This window comes from Hyla sarda, chromosome 4 (assembly GCF_029499605.1).
Source record: "Hyla sarda isolate aHylSar1 chromosome 4, aHylSar1.hap1, whole genome shotgun sequence".
Taxonomy (NCBI): domain Eukaryota; kingdom Metazoa; phylum Chordata; class Amphibia; order Anura; family Hylidae; genus Hyla; species Hyla sarda.
In genome coordinates this window covers 24,451,229-24,469,634 of record NC_079192.1, presented here as the reverse complement: position 1 = coordinate 24,469,634, position 18,406 = coordinate 24,451,229, and the positions used below count along the sequence as shown (strand labels likewise).

General features: G+C 44.7%; 1 long non-coding RNA gene across 4 annotated transcripts in view; it reads left to right on the top strand.

Moving 5' to 3' along the window:
- Nucleotides 1–18,406, top strand: part of LOC130367634 (uncharacterized) — an 85,228-nt gene that overhangs the window by 63,868 nt on the left and 2,954 nt on the right. The gene's annotated exons all lie outside the window — the stretch shown is intronic.

Below are 18,406 nucleotides of genomic sequence, written 5' to 3'. Positions count from 1 at the left end.
AAGCAACACTGATTGACAATCAATTTCACATGCTGTTGTGCAAATGGAACAGACAACAGGTGGAAATTATAGGCAATTAGCAAGACACCCTCAATAAAGGAGTGGTTCTGCAGGTGATGACCACATACCACTTCTCAGTTCCTATGCTTCCTGGCTGATGTTTTGGTCACTTTTGAATACTGGCGGTGCTTTCACTCTAGTGGTAGCATGAGACTGAGTCTACAACCCACAAAAGTGGCTCAGGTAGTGCAGCTCATCCAGGATGGCGCATCAATGCGAGCTGTAGCAAGAAGGTTTGCTGACACAGCGCCATCGGAGTGTCCAGAGTATGGAGGCACTACCAGGAGACGGCCAGTACATCAGGAGATGTGGAGGAGGCCGTAGGAGGGCAACAACCCAGCCGCAGGGCCGCTACCTCGGCCTTTGTGCAAGGAGGAGCAGTGCCAGAGCCCTGCAAAATGACCTCCAGCAGGCCACAAGTGTGCATGTGTCCACTCAAACGGTTAGAAACAGAATCCATGAGGGTGGTATGAGAGCCCGACGTCCACAGGTGGGGTTGCGCTTACAGCTGAACACCGTGTAGGACGTTTGGCATTTTCCAGAGAACACCAAGATTGGTAAATTTGCCACTGGTGCCCTGTGCACATGGGACAGACGTGACAGAGTCTGGAGATGCCAAGGAGAATGTTCTGCTGCCTGCAACATCCTCTAGCATGATCGGTTTGTCGGTGGGTCAGTATTGGTGTGGGGTGGCATTTCTTTGCGGGACCGCACAGCCCTCTATGTGCTTGCCAGAGGTAGCCTGACTGCCATTAGGTACCGAGATGAGATCCTCAGACCCGTGAGACCATATGCTGGTGTGGTTGGCCCTGGGTTCCTCCTAATGCAAGACAATGCTAGACCTCATGTGGCTGGAGTGTGTCAGCAGTTCCTGCAAGAGGAAGGCATTGATGCTATGGACTGGCCCGCCCGTTCCCCAGACCTGAATCCGAGCACCTCTGGGACATCATGTCTCGCTCCATCCACCAACGCCACGTTGCACCACAGACAGTCCAGGAGTTGGCGGATGCTTTAGTCTAGGTCTGGGAGGACATCCCTCAAGAGACCATCCTCCACCTCATCAGGAGCATGCCCAGGTATTGTAGGGAGGTCATACGGGCACGTGGAGGCCACACACACTACTGAGCCTCATTGTGACTTGTTATAAGGACATTACATAAAGTTGGATCAGCCTGTAGTGTGGTTTTCCACTGTGATTTTGAGTGACTCCATATCCAGACCTCCATGGGTTGATAAATTTGATTTCCATTGATAATTTTTGTGTGATTTTGTTGTCCGCACATTCAAATATGTAAAGACGAAAGTATTTCATACGATTAGTTCATTCATTCAGATCTGGGATGTGTTATCTTGGTGTTCTTTTAATTTTTTTGGGCAGTGTACTTACCTTAACTCTGATCTCCACTCTCTGCTGATAGTGCCATTTGGTTGTTAGGGTTAACCTATCAGGGAGCAGGCACACTGTGCCAATCAGGCTCGGTGCTGATGTCCTATGCTTCCTGATGGTGCCAGATTTTAGCATGTGACTGCTGACCACGGTCACTTGTGATTATGTTTTCTGCTTTGGAGTCTCACACGTTATACTGTTATTGGATTCCTGGTTTGCTGATTCTCTGCCTGACTACTGATTTAACCTCTGACCCCTGAAATCTGTACTGACTTGCTATAGTTCTGATTTTGTCCTTGCTCTGCCTTTCTGGTTTTGACCGGGTCTGTCTATTCTTTATCCCTGCGCTTGGCCCCATGCACCTAGCATGGTTAGGTACCATGGTGCAGTTGGGCACAAGCTCTTAAGGCAGGTCATCCAAGTAGATAGAGACAATGGTGAGGGTGGGGATCAAGTGCCCCTTCCCCCTGCATCATAGGCCATACAAATCTTTGGTGTCCCTTTCTGGTATGGATCCAATGTGTGTTGAGTTACTGTATGAAGAACCCCATAGAGCTGCATTTGCTGACTTTGCTCTTACTTCATCAGCAATGAAGGCCTGTAGAAGACTACTTTACATCGTGTCTTGCTGCACAATGGAATGACCCAGCCCTGACATGTCAATTTCGCCCAGACCTTTCTGACACACTAAAGGACCTGCTATTTGCGCAACTTAACAAACCACTCACTTGTGCAGAAGGTTTCACAAAATGTACGCTAATGCTAAAATTTCCCCCGTGAGCTCAATTATTTCTCTGGACGAGTTTCAGAGCTTTCCCATTTCTCCTTCTTCAGGGCAAGTCTCCTTTGAACTCCATATTCTCCTGTGTTTTAGTTTTGGTGCTCCTTCCTAGGATAATTGATAAAATAATTAATAAAATTATTTGTATGATAGTTAAATGGGTACAATTTTTTCAGATCAACTGGTGCCAGAAATCTAAAAAGATTTGTAAATTACTTCTATTTAAAAATCTAAATCCTTCCAATACTTATCAGCTGCTGTATGCTCCATAGGAAGTTGAGTTGTTCTTTTCAGTCTGACCACAGTGCTCTCTGCTGACACCTCTGTCCGTGTCAGGAACTGTCCAGAGCAGGATAGATTTGCTATGGGGATTTTCTCCTGCTCTGGACAGTTCCTGACACGGACAGCGGTGTCAGCAGAGAGCACTGTGGTCAGACTTAACTTCCTCTGTAGTATGTAGCAGCTGATAAAAAAAAAGCGCATGTTGCTGTTATACAGTATGAGCCAATTTTTTTTCACATTATTTCACCATTTGGAGGAGTGATGAGATTTTATGCAATTTTGTATCCTGTGATCTGTGAGTCTGGGGCGCTGGCACCTTGCATGGACTTGGATAAGTAGTGCTGCATTATTTTGTATATATATATATATATATATATATATATATATATATAGTAAGGAGTGGCCTTATTAGTCCAGTGATGCAAATGCAAAATGATAGGATGTTGCAGTATCTTGTAATACCTTTTTTTATTGGACTAACAGTATTTAATAGGAAAAATATATTATAGCTAAGGAAAGATATGTTGATATATTAATAGAAACTGTAGCTACAATAAAACAAAAACATTAAATGGAAATGCTTTAAGATATAAACAGATAAAAGGATAGGTCAGTAGAACAAAGTATAATGAGATATCATATTTATTAGACTCTGAGGTTCAGAGTTCACCTCGGCTTGAGTATTGCAGAGAGCTGCACGTCATCTTGACTTCTTGGCTTTGACAATTATTATTATTATTAATTTATTAAAAATATCTGTTTTAGGAAAGCCTAAACCAAACACTGTCTAAGACTTTACTAAGACAAGACGTGAAGGTGCGTTGTCCATCCTACCCACGTATGACCAGAACCCATCGAAAGCAGGGAAACACAATCCTATGAAACACAATAACCTAAAACAGTGTTTCCCAAGCCCAGTCCTCAAATACCTCCAACAGGTCACGTTTTCAAGATTTCCTTAGTTTTTCATGGTCAGTGCATCACACATGGACTGAGCTTGGGACATACTGACCTAATTCCAAAACCAGAACCAATATTCCCCGCTGAAATTGTTCTATCTGCCATATTTATTAATCTACCATCGGAGATCAAAGACCATCAAAGCTCCTGAGAACCTCCCTGATGGTAAACTGTTTGTTTCCTCTCAGTGTCACTTGTGGTTACTAGAAGAACTTCATAAATCTGTCCTGAGGGGACATCTGGGATTTCTGACACAAAAAGAGTTAGGAACCCATAACTTGTGGTCGCCCACTTTGGCCGGTGATGTTTCAGTTTATGTTTCAGCCTGATCCAAGACGTGTCCAGCTGGCAAACAATATGTATTTTCCATTCCCCGAAGGCCTTGGTCCCACACATCTATGGATTTTATCATGGATTTGCCTGTATCCCAAGGTAAAATTGTAGTCTTGGTCATTGTGAATCTGTTTAGCAAAAAAAGTCTCCTACCTAAACCTTGTGGGAGAGGAAAAGCAATGTATAAGTTTGTTCTTGTTCTCATATCCCGTCCTCATATCCCCTCTTCATATCCCGTCCTCATATCCCCTCTTCATATCCCGACCTCATATCCCGACCTCATATCCCGTCCTCATATCCCCTCTTCATATCCCAACGCTTATATCCCATCCTCATATCCCGACCTCATATCCCGTCCTCATATCCTCATATCCCAACCTCATATCCCGTCCTCATATCCCGTCCTCATATCCCGTCTTCATATCCCGTCCTCATATCCCGTCATCATATCCCGACCTCATATCCCATCCTCATATCCCGACCTCATATCCCGACCTCATATTCCGTCCTCATATCCCCTCCTCATATCCCGTCCTCATATCCAGTCTTCATATCCCCTACTCATATCCCCTCCTGATATCCCGACCTCATATCCCGACCTCATATCCCGACCTCATATCCCGTCCTCATATCCCATCCTCATATCCCAACCTCATATCCCGTCCTCATATCCCGACCTCATATCCCGACCTCATATCCCAATGCTGGGACTCCGGGATCAATGAGCTTTGGTGCTAGCCACTGTGCTACTATTTTAAGGAGATTTGAGTTTCTAGTAGTCACACAGAATTCAGTAGTTTGAGCTTTGAATAACTCATGTTTAGTGGCTGCGGATTCTTAGGCTTTGCGCCTAGCTTGAATTGATGCTGATGAAATGATTAGATGTGCTTTAATGTCCAGGAGATAAGAGAGTAAGAGCCGAAGAGAGCAAATTTATTGGTCAGCAAAATCTGTCAGTCCTAACCCAGTGAACTCTGGGTATCACATGACCCAAAGGTCCTTAAACCATAATACCATTAATTAAAGGCTCGTGACCTCTAAGGTCCTATACAGAGGTATTCCTATACAACCTATTAAATATATATATTTATACATTAAATACCACCTATATGAGGCGACTAGGGGTTAGTCCTAAAGGAGAGCCCTATTGTCATGGAGGGGCTCTGGCTGAGGGGACTTTAGACAGAGGAACAGGACCAACAGGAACAGGTGTCATGGGACACCACAGGTGTCAGCCCCGCTCTACAGGTCACTGGTGATGAAGATCCAGCTGATCAGGACTCTGATGGTGTCAGCCCCGCTCTACAGGTTACTGGTGAAGATCCAGCTGATCAGGCCTATGATGGTGGCAGCCCAACTCTGCAAGTTACCAGTTGTAAAGTTCCAGCTGATCAAGCCTATGATGGTGGCAGCTCCGCTCTACAGGTTACTGGTGAAGATCCAGCTGATCAGGCCTATGATGTTGTCAACCCGCTCTACAGGTCACTGGTGGTGAAGATCCAGCTGATCAAGCCTATGATGGTGTCAGCCCCGCTCTACAGGTTGGTGGTGAAGATCTAGCTGATCAGGCCTATGATGGTATCAGCCCCGCTTTGCAGGTTACTGGTGAAGATCCAGCTGATCAGGCCTATGATGGTGTCAGCCCCGCTCTACAGGTTGGTGGTGAAGATCTAGCTGATCAGGCCTATGATGGTATCAGCCCCGCTTTGCAGGTTACTGGTGAAGATCCAGCTGATCAGGCCTATGATGGTGGCAGCTCCGCTGTACAGGTTACCGGTGGTGAAGATCCAGCTGATCAGGCCTATGATGGTGTCAGCTCCGCTCTACAGGTTGGTGATGAAGATCCAGCTGATCAGTCCTATGATGGTGTCAGCTCCGCTCTATAGGTTGGTGATGAAGACCCAGCTGATCAGTCCTATGATGGTGGCAGCCTTGCTCTACAGGTTACTGGTGAAGATCCAACTGACACACAATGGGGGAGATTTATCAAAACCTTTTTAGAGGAAAAGTTGCCCAGTTGCCCATAGCAACCAATCAGCTTGCTTCTTACATTCTTAAAAAGGCCTCTGCAAAATGAAAGAAGCAATCTGATTGGTTGCTATGGGCAACTGGGCAACTTTTCCTCTAAACAGGTTTTGATAAATCTCCCCCAATGTTTTTATGATTATTGTTTTGGCCTCATCTACCCCACTAGGTGGTACCAATCCGGCATAGAAATAGAAAAAGAAATTTTATAAGGATAGTTCCTAAAACGTCACTTTTATTAGTGTTTTATTAAAAACACACCACAAAATTATATCGTGAGCCCATCACCATTAAAATGATACGAGTACCAGGCTATTAATGACCACCTGAGCCCACAGCGCTCAGGATTTGCACATTAGTCCAATCTCTTGTCCTAACAAGGGCAATAGTGCCATACAAAGTAATTCACTCCAAAAATAATAATACTCGCGCCTTCAACGCGTTTCTGCTGGTCTGTTATTGACCAACTTCATCAGGATGGCGATGAGCCGTTATGGAGATTCAGTCTAGACTTAAGATATAAAGTATACACTATAGTTATTTACAGTTACTTATGGTATAACACTATAATATGTCTACCCAGTAACCTGTAAAATAAAAGACCAAGGCAAAAAAGTATCCACAGAAAATCATTCCTATTGTGACACTTATTTTGGTTTGACTTTTTCATGCCCATTAGGATAGCCTGTGAATACAGTAACATTTTTCGCCTGAAAAGAGAAAGTAGGAGCAACATCTATCCCCGGTCACCGGAAGTGTTCATAGCATCTATCCTCCTCGGATGCTCGTTCCGCACCTAGGGGAAAGAAAGAGCATACATTTTGCTCATATTGTGTCACTCCCACAGCCTGTATACAGTATACAGCAAAGCTGTTACTCGCGGGACCGCTGCTCCTTCAAAAGTCCAGGACGCCGAGCAGAACCTACAGTAGCGCAGGGAGCCGTGACTTATCGGCTACTGCTGCTCGTGCCCTCCTGTTCTGGCGTCTTGCCTCATATCCGGTTCCGGACCCTGGGAGCAAACGGAGCGGGGGAACCCCTGGCGTAGTGGCGCCTTGACGGGGGTTTTAGTGGCCCTCCCAGATGTTAGTAAGGGGTAATGTGGTTAGAGGCATATTTCAAGGGAATGGGGGTTAAAGGGTTAAATGGCTGCTGCTCCTTTAAGGGACAGTAGCAGGTGGCTCGAGAGTGGGGTGAAAGGGAGGTCATCTGGAGGAGAGGGGGAGGAGTGTATATAGGGGGGTGCCCCAGGGGGGGAGGGTACTCACCAGTCGGCGTGTAGAAGCGAGAAGAAGGTCCCGCCCGCCCTCTTTTAAACGCTTGGTGGGTGGGCTTCTGATAAGGGGGAGGCATGTGAAAGGGTCCCGGGGGAGTTAGTAGTTTGAAAGATAAATGTTTGAGATGGTTCAATTGGGCCTCCTGGTGGTGGTTCTGGGCCTCAGGAGTTCGAGGGATTGTGCAGAAGGTTACCGGGGTGCCGCCGGGCCAGGAGCTCGCGGCCAGGGGTAAGAAGCGTGTTGCACAAATCCAGTTGGGGGAGGGGAGTGCCCTCCAGTTTGGTTATGTTTATATGTAAATATTCAAATGTTATTTATTGGTTTGTTAAATAAATGGGCGACACGGCCCAATTTTCCCACAGCAGGTGTCAGTGTCTTTTCTATTGGGTGAAGGGGTTGTTACTTGGTTAAGAGTGGGTTAGATAGGAAGGGATGTATCTAAAATCCCATCCAGTCATGTACGTCAGCAGTGTGCCGCCCCCTGTCTGATGTCAACAGAGGTGCGCGCACTGGAGATACCCTGTTACCACATAGGGAATCCCCACTGACGTCAGGTTGAGTCCGTAGCCGGTAAGGAGGCTGTTCATAAATGCTTACATTTGGTTTCCTTGTATATGTCTGTTATAGAACACTACGATATACCACTGCTTTATGTTTTTTTAGCTTGTGAGGATTTACAGGTATGTAAACATACACAACTTAGTTGCATTGAGGGGCGTGGCCGTGACGTCACAACCCCCAAAGCACCCCCCCTCCCCCCCCCCCCCCCCCCACAGCCGTAACCCAGCGTTCGGAACGAAATGTTCAGAACGTTGGGGCAGTGGTGTACCCCTTTAACCATGTATACCATCCTTTCACTGGAAATGATGTACCTTTCATCAGGTGTATGTTTGTTTATCCATCTTTTTCTTTTTAATATCAGCCCTGATGAGATGGTTGGCGATCGATTTTCCTTTTCTGTATATGAACCTGGGGCGTTGCGGGAACAACCTACCATGTTTCTCATCGGCCGTCAGAATGCTCCAGTATTTATTGATGGTACGTTCGATTAGCCCAGCATGTCCATCATACACAGAAAATTTAAATATTTCATTCTTTTTATTTTTCACACTCCTATCTTGTCTGTTCTTTTCCCTCAATTTAACCCTTGGGATCTCATTTACATCGTCCCCTATTTTCTCCATTCCTTTCCTATTGTAGCCTCTCTCTACAAATTTATTGATTAACGTTTCTTCATTTCTTTTGTACTCGTTCTCAGTGTTGCATATCCTTTTAGCCCTGATTAAAGGAAAACTGTCAGCTTAGCTGTGCTAACTGGCACAGGCGCGCGCAACTGGCACTTTGACATCAGCGCCGCTCACCCGCAGCGCCGCCCAGCTCATCAATATTCCTCCCCTCCCTCCGCCTCTCCCTTTTCATTACAGAGCCGGATCTTTTTTTTTAGAATTGATCTAACAACATGGAATCTGCAGCATGCCCTTAACTGTTTTCTTACTATAAATTAAACAAAAAATTTAAATCATAAAAATTTATTTAAAATAATATAATAAAAATTATTTTAAAAAAATTTTGTTTTGACTTTTTATGGAGGATCCCGAAAGAACAAAATGTTGTTGGGGAATGAGCAGCGTCAGTCAAGATTCAAGGGATCTCCACCACCTAAATCCTGTTCTAGATACCAAGTGGTGAGTCCTTTAGCTTCTGCCCAATGCGTGCAGGGAATAGGTGTGAAAATCTGGTTCACGTAAAGAAAAAACTTTCCACCCGTTTCTCTTTGAGCAGCGAAGATTTTATCCAGTCCATACGGAAGTTTTTCAAGCAGCAGACGGATAGAGGGGGGTGAGTCAGATATACAGCAGAGGAGTAGGGATTTTCGGGCGGATGTACAGATATAGAACAGGAGGTGTTTGTCGTGGACCAGTCTCACAAAAAAAAAGAATCTTGGGAAATGGCAAAAATACACCAATATGGAGTAAGCGGGCAGGTCAGGCAGAGATGCGGGGCCATATACTCCCGAACCCGCTCCCAGAATGCTCTAATAGAAGGACAGGACTAGAAGCAGTGCAAGAGGTCGGCATACGGGGGTTCAGAGAGAGAGAAGGTGCCTTCTCCTGACCCATGTCCTCCAGATTGGGCAAAGCAAGGGGTTATTTCTGACTGGGATAGGCAAAGTTGTGTATGTGGAGTGCAAGAGATTCACCAGGGAAATGTCAGGGGATACCTGCTGGTCCAAGGAGATATCAGTGTACACAGAAGAGTTTCGGAGACAGTCGCCCACTATTTGTAACCGAGCCGTTAGGTTATATAATAGCATACAGGTAAAGAAGAAAGCGTAGTGGCACTCACCAGGTAGGTTACTTCATAGGTAGCTTTATTCCATAAGCAGGTGCATTGACATGGGAGGCATCAGATACAGCCGGACCGGCACGCCAGTGCGTTCACTTGCTGGGTTACAATTGTTTCACGCTTGCGCGCAAGCGTGAAACAATTGTAACCCAGCAAGTGAACGCACTGGCGTCCCGGTCCGGCTGGATCTGATGCCGCCCATGTCAATGCACCTTCTTATGGAATAAAGCTACCTATGAAGTAACCTACCTGGTGAGTGCAACTATGCTTTCTTCTTTACCTGTATGATTTTGGACAGTCTGTACTTCCAAGTAGTTGAGCACCTCCACACGCAGTCCCCCTTGCGAATCACTTCCGACCAACACAGAGAGAGATAGAGCAGTGCCGATCAGCTGTTTCTACCTACCAGGTTATATAATAGGACGTCGGAAAAGTGGATCCCTCCATTCGATTCATGTTGCTGTAAGATATGGAGGGCTATTCAAGTTCTACGGTTATTCCAAATAAATATGCGAGACAGATTGTTAAAGTGTCTAACGTCCTTGGGGCGGAGGAGTATAGGTAGGGCTGTAAGATGTACAGCAGGAGAAGATAACTAATTTTAAGAGGTTCGCTTTGCCTAGAAAGGAAAGGGAAAAGTGTTTCCATAGAAGGAGTTGAGAATCAAGATATTTTAAGAAGGGCGCTACATTGTACCGGTATAATTGGGAGGGTCGTCTGGTAATAGTTACCCCTCAATAAGGGAGGGAGGTAGTGTTCCAGCGAAAGTCATAGGCACGTGCCCAGTTTGTCTGTGCCGGGCCTCTGAGAAGGAGAGCCTCACATATGTCAGTGTTGATTTTGCAGTCTGACAAGGGCCCAAAGGACCGTATGTCCGCTAACACTGCTTCGAGGCCCGTATGGGGGTTAGATGTATACAGTAAGATGTCGTCGGAGAAAGCAGACAGTTTTAAGCATGAGGTGCCAACCGTGATCCCCTGATATGGAGTATGATAGGAGAGGTGTCTCAGCAGTTGATCTGAAGAGAGGTTTAAAAGGAGGGGCAACAGGGGACAACCCTGCCGTGTCCCCCAATGTATGGTTATGGGAGACGTGTTACACCTGTTGACTGTCAGTATGGTGTGCGACTACTGCTGAGATGTCAGGAGAAAAGAAAGGAACCGGTCCCTGAAACTCCGACTGCATAGTACCATATTTAGAAAAGGCCATAAGAGAGAGTTAAACGCCTTTTCGGCATCTAGCCTCAAAAGCATCATAGTCGGGGACACCGGGGACCGGGCAACTGCCTGTCGGATGCCTTGGGTAGAGTGTCTGTGTTTAAGGAAACCTAACTGGGAAGAGATGAGCAAGGGATTAAGCATCAGCTGTAGCCTATCCTCTAAGATTTTTTCTAGTATTTTATATTCCTCATTCAGGAGGGAGATAGGATGGTAGGAGGTGACTAGAGTGGGGTCCTTATTAGGTTTAGGGAGTAAGACTGTCCGCGAGTCAAAAGAATTTGATGGGCAGGGTTCCCCACTATAAATGTCATTGAGAAGTCTAGTAAGAGAAAAGATAACCTCAGGGAGCCGCATCTTATAATATTCTACGGGTAAGCCGTCAGGGAAGCCTAGCAATAGTGTTCCTAACTTCGTCCTCCATGATTCCCTGGTCCAGAAGGTCCTTGTCTCCCGACGATATATAAAACTGCGGATAGGGGATAAGTTTTTCACCACGAGACTACTCCTTTAACTCTTAAGATGCCATGTTCGAAGTTGATTGCAGCATCTTAAATGTTAAATAACTAATTTTGGCTGCTTAGTATTGCTGATCGGGACCACTGCAGTGAAATCGTGGTGTCCTGATCAGAAAGGACTGTGGGGGCCCTTACCTGCCTCCTTGCCTTCCGATCGGTGCTCCTGTGTTCCAGTCAGCCATGGCAGGCTGAAGTAATGGAGCGCCGATTACATTGATCAATGCTGTTCTATGAAGCGGCTTTGAAGAGTAAATGCAATGTAAGATTGGAAGATTGCTTATAATAGTCTCCTATATGGACTAAAAAATTATGAAATTAAATTTAGAAAAAAAAATGTAATACAGTAAATGTGAATTAAAGGGGGTAGTCTAGTGGTGAAAAACTTATCCCTATCCTAAGGATAGGGGATAAGTTTCAGATCGCGGGGGGTCCGACCTCTGTGCTCCCCCCCCCCTGATCTCCTGTATGGGACCCCCAGCTCGCTGGCCAGATAGCGCGTATTGACCACCAAATACAATACAAGACAATACAAAAATGGGAGCCCCCCCCCCCCCCCTAGCCCCCCCCCCCCCCCCCCCGAGATCTCCTAAGGAGTCCCAGCTCTCTCCAGGATTGGCACGTCACAACCCCCGCACAAAGCGGGGCCCGCCATTTCCCCTCCATATATCTCTGTGGGAAAGCCGAAGATAACCAAATGGCGCTCCCATAGAGATATATGAAGGGGTCGTGACGCACAGCTACCAGGAAGAGTCAGAGCTACACACAGGAGATTGCGGGGGGCCCCAGCGGTCAGACCCCCCCGCAATCTAAAACTTATCCCCTATCCTGCAGATAGGGGATACGTTTTTCACCACAAGGCTACTCCTTTAATGCCTGACTGGTATATACTATTATGAAGGGTTTATTGTTATGGCTGATGTATCTGAGGCCATAGGACGCCACATAACATTTACTATAGGGTTTGGCTATTTCAGATCTCCATTGAGCGGTTTCTACAAACACCCGTGACCTTGGCTTCCAGGACCACTTCTGGGCAGTCAGGTTTTATTATATCAGTCAATAGATATTGGTAGCGGGGACAGATGTTCCCTTATACGTCCTTATCAATAATCTGCTGTAAATAGCCAATAACCACAGCTGACATGTTAAATATTCACTAGGGAGATCTATCCGAGCAGCTGCTGCCATAACCCTCACTAAGTCCCTGGAGGAAGCGTATTACGAACACCAACAACGGAGCGCAGGCATCATATAACAGGATAAGAACATCTATTTTATTGCACTCGCCGGCCATTTTACTAGATAACACCTGTTCAGTTGCTCATTAACACAAATAGTTAATCAATCAATCACATGGCAGCAACTCAATGCATTTAGGCATGAAGACGTGGTCAAGACAACTTGGCGAAGTTCACACGAGAATCAGAAAAAAAATGTAAGTGACTTTGAATGTGACAGGGTTGTTGGTGACAGACAGGCCGGTCTGAGTATTACAGAAACTGCTGATCTACTGGGATATTTACGCACAACCATCTCTAGGGTTTACAGAGAATGGTCCGGAAAAGTGATGGATCCATCCTGCCTTGTGTCAGCGGTTCAGCCTGGTGGTGGGGGTGAAATGGTGTGGGGGACATTTTCTTGGTACACTTTAGGTCCCTTAGTACCAATGGTATAAACACCACAGTCTACCTGAGTATTGTTGCTGACCATGTCCGTCCCTTTATGACCACAGTGTCCCCTGTATCTTCTGATGATACTTCCAGTAGGATAATGCCCCATGTCACATGACATCATCTCATACAGGACAATGAGGTCACATGACATCATCTCATACAGGACAATGAGGTCACATGACATCAGCTCATACAGGACAATGAGGTCACATGACATCATCTCATACAGGACAATGAGGTCACTGGACTCCAGTCCAATGGCCTCCACAGTCACCAGATCTCATCCAATAGATCACCGCTGAGATGTGGTAAAACCGGAGATTTACAGTAACTGTGTGATGTCATCATGTCCATATAGAGAAACTGTGTGATGTCATCATGTCTATATGGAAGAACTGTGTGATGTCATCATGTCTATATGGGGGAACTGTGTGATGTCATCATGTCCATATGGAGGAACTGTGTGATGTCATCATCTCCATATGGAGGAACTGTGTGATGTCATCATGTCTATATGGGGGAACTGTGTGATGTCATCATGTCCATATGGAGGAACTGTGTGATGTCATCATGTCTATATGGAAGAACTGTGTGATGTCATCATGTCCATATGGAGGAACTGTGTGATGTCATCATGTCCATATGGAGGAACTGTGTGATGTCATCATGTCTATATGGGGGAACTGTGTGATGTCATCATGTCCATATGGAGGAACTGTGTGATGTCATCATGTCTATATGGAGGAACTGTGTGATGTCATCATGTCCATATGGAGGAACTGTATGATGTCATCATGTCCATATGGAGGAACTGTGTGATGTCATCATGTCCGTATGGAGGGACTGTGTGATGTCATCATGTCTATATGGAGGAACTGTGTGATGTCATCGTGTCCATATGGAGGAGCTGTGTGATGTCATCATGTCCATATGGAGGAACTGTGTGATGTCATCATGTCCATATGGAGGAACTGTGTGATGTCATCATGTCCATATGGAGGAACTGTGTGATGTCATCATGTCCTTATAGAGGAACTGTGTGATGTCATCATGTCCATATGGAGGAACTGTGTGATGTCATCATGTCCATAGGAAGGAACTGTATGATGTCATCATGTCCATATGGAGGAACTGTGTGATGTCATCATGTCCATATGGAAGAACTGTTTGATGTCATCATGTCTATATGGAGGAACTGTGTGATGTCATCGTGTCCATATGGAGGAGCTGTGTGATGTCATCATGTCCATATGGAGGAACTGTGTGATGTCATCATGTCCATATGGAGGAACTGTGTGATGTCATCATGTCCATATGGAGGAACTGTGTGATGTCATCATGTCCATATGGAGGAACTGTGTGATGTCATCATGTCCATATGGAGGAACTGTGTGATGTCATCATGGCTATATGGAGGAACTGTGTGATGTCATCATGTCCATATGGAGGAACTGTGTGATGTCATCATGTCCATATGGAAGAACTGTGTGATGTCATCATGTCTATATGGAGGAACTGTGTGATGTCATCGTGTCCATATGGAGGAGCTGTGTGATGTCATCATTAGTGTTGAGCGGCATAGGCCATATTCGAATTCACGAATATTCGCGAATATATGGACGAATATTCGTCATATATTCGCGAATATTCGCATGTTCGTTATATTCTCGTTTTATTTTCGCGTTTGCGAAAATACGCGTATACGAAAATTAACATATGGGGAAATTCGCATATGCGAAAATAACATATGTGGAAATTCGCATATGCGAAAATTAGCATATGCGAATTTTCGTATATGCGAATTTACGCACGCCAGTCTCACACAGTAGTATTACAGCCTTCTTTACACCACACAAGCTGGAAGCAGAGAGGGATGATCACTGTGATGTGTACTGTGAAGAAAAAAAAAAAAAAAAACGAATATTCGTAATTACGAATATATAGCGCTATATTCGCGAAATTCGCGAATTCGCGAATATGCTATATTCGCGAATAATATTCGAATTGCGAATATTCGCGAGCAACACTAGTCATCATGTTCATATGGAGGAACTGTGTGATGTCATCATGTCCATATGGAGGAACTGTGTGATGTCATCATGTCTATATGGAGGAACTGTGTGATGTCATCATGTCCATATGGAGGAACTGTGTGATGTCATCATGTCCATATGGAGGAACAGTGTGATGTCATCATGGCTATATGGAGGAACTGTGTGATGTCATCATGTCCATATGGAGGAACTGTGTGATGTCATCATGTCCATATAGAGAAACTGTGTGATGTCATTATGTCCATATGGAGGAACTGTGTGATGTCATCATATCCATATGGAGAACTGTGTGATGTCATCATGTCCATATGGAGGAACTGTGTGATGTCATCATGTCCATATGGAGAACTGTGTGATGTCATCATGTCCATATAGAGAAACTGTGTGATGTCATCATGTCCATGTAAAATGTGTCCAGCACCTTGTAGAAAATATGCCACCAAGAATGAAGGTGAAAGGGGTCCAACCAAGGACTAGCAAGGTGTATCTAATAAAGTGGACTGTCAGTGTAACAGTAACACTACACCCATGAGACCATGTGAAAAAGTATCTAAGTTATGTTACATATTGACCCATAAAAATACAATCCCCACTAAAGAAGAAAGAAATAACAAAAAAAAATATACATGAAAAAAGGACAATAATTGTTGGTTAGACTTCCACGTGCATATAATCCTGGAAAAAGTACATCAAACAATGATCACAGTTACCCACCAATAAAATCGCCCACACTCCAACGCATGTTTCGCTATATTCCGGCTTCGTCAGGGGGCGTGAAGGAAGCTTATAATGTGGACACTGGAGCTTATATCCCTATAAACAAATAATAAAACAATCACGTCATAACTTTAAATACATTTCCTTGTAAATTTGATCACGTGTCTCATCACTGGGGCCATTATTTTTGTGGGAGGGGATTTCCTTCTTACGTACAGATATCGCCAAGTGTACACGTGCACATGACTATTAAATAATCATTTTTATAAACTGTCGTAGATTTAGATCGGACAGCGTAAAATTTAACTGCGCGGCAGAGAAAAAACGTTTTTAAAAAATGCAACCATATTTTTTTTACCAATCACAGATGAAAATGTGTGTGTAAAATAAAATACACGGGTAAGTTTTACGGTGTGGGAACTTTGCACCTTAGAACGTGGCGGCACAAAAAAAAAAACATAAAAAAAAAAAACAAAGTAATAAAACATAATATTATGTAAACTTCGTATTGTTGTAATAATTGATCTGCAGATTGGCATTATTGTTATTTATAATACACTATTAAGACTGTAGAGCTGGGTTCACATATAGTATTTTGGTCAGTATTTTTATGGGTTAAATAGTCCGAACAATTCCGCACGCATTGATACCAAACATTTATCTTTATTTTTGATCTTACACTCAGGGGACCATTACATGCAATCGTTGGCTTGTGTTCACTTTATAATGATCAGCCATATTGTAACATTAGTTACAGTGAAATCAGCGCTCTCCGCCAGACTGTATAAAAGGAAGGACAACCAGGAGGAGATAAGTAGTAGATCTCTGTACGTCTTTTTCTCTCATTGGACCCCCACTATCGAGCTGAGGCAGTCTGATGAGCACCCCAAACAAACTGATACCTTCAATTTCCTCCTTTTAAATATTGTGACCTAAAGGGTTAAAGGAGTACTGCAGCTGTATATAACTTATCCCCTATCCGCAGAAAAGGGGATGTGTTTGATCATGGGGGTCCGACCGCTGGGACCCCCGCGATCTCCCATACCAGGACCCGGCACTGCCGCAGACAAGCCTGAGAGACACGCCCCCCTCCATTCAGCTATATAGGAGAGGCAGGGATGCATGGACACTGCATCTCTGCCTCCCCCTTAGAGATACATGGAGGGGGCGTGTTGGCCGCGGCCTCATGCCCCCTGCTTGTGCCTAATGAGTGCTCATGTGACCGGCATCAATTAATATTCGAATTCACTTGTCGGGCCCGCCTCCTGTGCGCAATTCAGCGGGGATAGAAGAGGATCTTCGGAGGGACACCGCTCCAGACTACAGGTGCTTATTTAAAGGGGTACTCCGGCCCCAAGACATCTTATCCCCTATCCAAAGGATAGGGGATAAGATGTCTGATTGCGGGGGTCCAGTCGCTGGGGAACCCCGCAATCAGTTGGCCAAACAAACACACGGCAAACATTTAAGCGCCGTATGTAGGTCCCGGGGGTACCAATATATAACCAAAAAACAAAGAGACCCACGATACTGACAATATTTCATAAAGGTATAGCAATCTTTATTAGACAGAATAAGACAAACAATTAAAATAATTAAAAAGGCAGAAGATGACCATGGGCAGGAGACAAACAGTGGCGGTGAATCTGGTAATGTAGGTATTCAATGAGGAACATATACAATATAATACTGAAAAGACTGCAGATTCCTAGTGTAGTACAATATAAGTATAGCATCTAGCATACATAAGTATAAACAAAATAGAAACCAAAAATGGAAAAGAGGAACACCTAGGAAAACTACCTGTCATAAACCCACAAGCCAGGAACACCAAGCACCGAAACCCCAACGCACGTTTCGCGTATGGGCTTCGTCAGGGGGTGTGTGTTGGGGTGTCGGTGCTTGGTGTTCCTGGCTTGTGGGTTTATGACAGGTAGTTTTCCTAGGTGTTCCTCTTTTCCATTTTTGGTTTCTATTTTGTTTATACTTATGTATGCTAGATGCTATACTTATATTGTACTACACTAGGAATCTGCAGTCTTTTCAGCATTATATTGTACATGTTCCTCATTGAATACCTACATTACCCATACCAGATTCACCGCCACTGTTTGTCTCCTGCCCATGGTCATCTTCTGCCTTTTTAATTATTTGAATTGTTTGTCTTATTCTGTCTAATAAAGATTGCTATACCTTTATGAAATATTGTCAGTATCGTGGGTCTCTTTGTTTTTTGGTTATACATTGGAACCCCGCAATCTAGCATGCAGCACCCACCTGTAAGTACTGTCGGAAGCGCTGGAGGTTCGCAGTCTTTTGCCTCCCGACCACGGGGACGGAGTATCGTGATGTCATGACTCCGCCCCTGTGCTACGTCATGTCCCGCCCCCTCAATGCAAGTCTATGGGAGGGGGCGTGACGGGAAAGAGAGGGGAAAGGAAAGAGAGGTGGTGAAACGAGAAGTGAAAGTAAAGGAAAGTGAATGGAAAAGGAGGGGAAAGGAAATGAAAGAGAAGGGAAAGGAAATGAAGGGAAAGGAAATGAAGGAGAGGGAAAAGAAAAGAGAAGGGAAGGGAAAGGAAAGAGAAGAGAAGGGAAAGGAAAGGAAAGAGAAGGGAAAGGAAATGAAGGAGAGGGGAAAGAAAAGAGAAGGGAAGGGAAAGGAAAGAGAAGAGAAGAGAAGGGAAAGGAAAGGAAAGAGAAGGGAAAGGAAATGAAGGAGAGGGGAAAGAAAAGGGAATGAAAAAGGAAATTAAAAAGGGAAAGGGAAGGGATT